We start from the raw sequence: 2,500 nt of genomic DNA on the forward strand, positions 1-2,500 counted from the left end.
TGTGTATATATGAATACATATTTATATAAATAAATATTTAGATATGTGTGTATAAATACAAATATATTTTATTATATTCATGTATATATTATATAAATATATGTATAAATATTTGTTTATATATATTATATATATGTATGTATTATATATATATGTGTGTAAATATGTATATTATATTGATTTATATATACAGTGTATTATATATATGTTCCTCGTAAATGTAGTTTGTGTACAACTAGAAATAGTTGGAGGCTGCAGTCAAAATATTTAAAGAATAATGTTCCTCTTTAGATCATGTAGCTCTCAAACCACACACTTCTATATAATCTCCTTACTGCAGTGTGTGTGTGTGTGTGTGTGTGTGTGTGTGTGTGTGTGTGTGTGTGTGTGTTAGACGAGCACATGGAGGCAGCAGCAGATTTACAGAAATAATCCTTCATTTCTCATTTATGCAGCATTTTAGGGGTTTGAAGGCTGTGGAGGCTCGCTGTGTGTGTGTGTGTGTATAATAATTAACTCCGGTAAATCTTAATCGTCCTTCAAGCGGTTGACATAATTTTTCATAAATCATAATCCGTTTTTCAAACTTTGTGATGTCATCACTTCCTCCAGGAATAAAAGACGATAAGGTAACAAAATAAAAATAACAGACTATGCAATTTACTGTACTTGTACGATAGTTCGACATGATCCTTTTTCTATTTTATTATTTTGGAAACACTATTTGTATATATATTATATTTTATAATATTTATATGTATTATTTATTTATTATAAATATGTATTATTATTTATATTATTGTTTTATTATTATATTATATATACTATAACAATGTTATATATATTATAATACTATTATTTATACATATTATATCATTTTATTATTTGTATTATTATATTATTAATATATTTACTTTTCTTATAAAGATATTTATTTCAGTAATAAGATACTTTATGATATTTATTACAATAACTATTTACTTTCGAGATATATTTTACAACTTATACTAATATAATTATTTTTGTGGACACACTATACTAGTATATGTTGTAAAATATATCTCGAAAGTAAATAGTTATTGTAATAAATGTCATAAAATATATCTTATTACTTAAATAAATATCTTTATAAGAAAAATAAATATATTAATAATATAATAATACAAATAATAAAATGATATGTATAAATAATAGTATTATAATATATATATATAACATTGTTATATTATATATAATAATAAAACAATAATATAAATAATACATATTTATATATTGTACTTAAAAATATATATATACATATGTTGTACTATTCTATAACTTCTTTTAACAATATATTTTTATTAATATAATAAGGCCTTTTAATGAAATTTATTCGATCCATAATTCCAGGATTTCTTCCAATAACTTTTTCTTTTGAGATATTTTACAACATGTTACACTCGTATCTCTCTCCGTATTGCGTCACTTCCGGTCATCGGTTGAAAAAACAACAAGAAACATGGCGCCGACAATAATCCAAGATGGCCGAACTCCAGGATTCAAAACATCCACAAACAGACGAGTCATTAATATGTGAACGCTCATAATAGTCACGTGACATATTCACCTGTGACATTCACACCGCTTCCGGTTTCAAACCGAAGCAGAAAGGGTGAACAGTTCTCCCCGAGGAACCGACGCCCCACTTCCGGTGCACGTGACCTCCAGAGCAGCTGTGATTGGTCAGCGCGGCTTCAAGATTGAACCCTTTCTGCCTCGCAGGCTTTCCTCTCCGTCTAATGGGCGCCTGCTGCCACCTGGTGGCCATTAAAGAGACTACAGCCGAGACAAGCACACGCACAGGCGTGAAGGGGGGCGGACACAATAATAGAAACACCTCTTATACTGCAACAGCACAGAAGGAAAGACGTGTCCTTCAAAAAAGAATCTGAGATTTGTATGATATATAAATGTTTGATAGCCATTTGTGAAGTAATGTAGTGGGATTAATATCGATATTTCAACATATACTTAGAACGATATACTTTGAACAAATTACTTTTAAAAATATATCATAAATACTTTTTTTCAAGAATATTTTAGATAAACTGTGCTAATTATATTTGATTGTTTATATTATAATATATAATACAAATATATATATAATAATAATGTATTTTATTTTTTAAGATATATTTCGAATACTATAATAATACTTTTTGATTTTTTTTTAAGGATCCAGGACCAGCAGGATCCTGATTCTGGATCCCGTTGGACTCTGTTGAATGAAACCCGACACCGACGACGACGATGAGCAGCCATGTTTATTTACAAATGTCCTTTCCCAAAACAAAAATGTTAGAACAACACCTCCTCCTCGTCGTGTGGATCAGAAATGGATTCGGTCTTCTGAAAGTGTCCTAAAAAAGGTGAAGCAACGTCCCGACATATGAAGAGAGGAAGAGAGGCTTCAAAGAGACAACCTCAACTACAATAAATCAACTAACTCATTGAACTTAAA

At 29.0% G+C, this 2,500-nt stretch overlaps 2 protein-coding genes across 5 annotated transcripts in view; one reads left to right on the forward strand and one right to left on the reverse strand.

The window, feature by feature from the left end:
* vash2 (vasohibin 2) overlaps positions 1 to 659 on the forward strand; it is a 17,068-nt gene extending 16,409 nt beyond the window's left edge. For both annotated transcript variants that reach the window (XM_056427529.1, XM_056427530.1), the window contains exon 9: positions 1 to 659. This exon is cut by the window's left edge and continues 2,199 nt beyond it. The gene's annotated coding sequence lies outside the window, so the exon portion shown is untranslated.
* Positions 660 to 2,285: 1,626 nt separating this feature from the next.
* The window catches only part of angel2 (angel homolog 2 (Drosophila)), a 6,730-nt gene continuing 6,515 nt past the window's right edge, over positions 2,286 to 2,500 (reverse strand). For all 3 annotated transcript variants that reach the window (XM_056427504.1, XM_056427502.1, XM_056427503.1), the window contains exon 9: positions 2,286 to 2,500. This exon is cut by the window's right edge and continues 507 nt beyond it. The gene's annotated coding sequence lies outside the window, so the exon portion shown is untranslated.

This window comes from Pseudoliparis swirei, chromosome 12 (assembly GCF_029220125.1).
Source record: "Pseudoliparis swirei isolate HS2019 ecotype Mariana Trench chromosome 12, NWPU_hadal_v1, whole genome shotgun sequence".
Classification (NCBI taxonomy): Eukaryota; Metazoa; Chordata; class Actinopteri; order Perciformes; family Liparidae; genus Pseudoliparis; species Pseudoliparis swirei.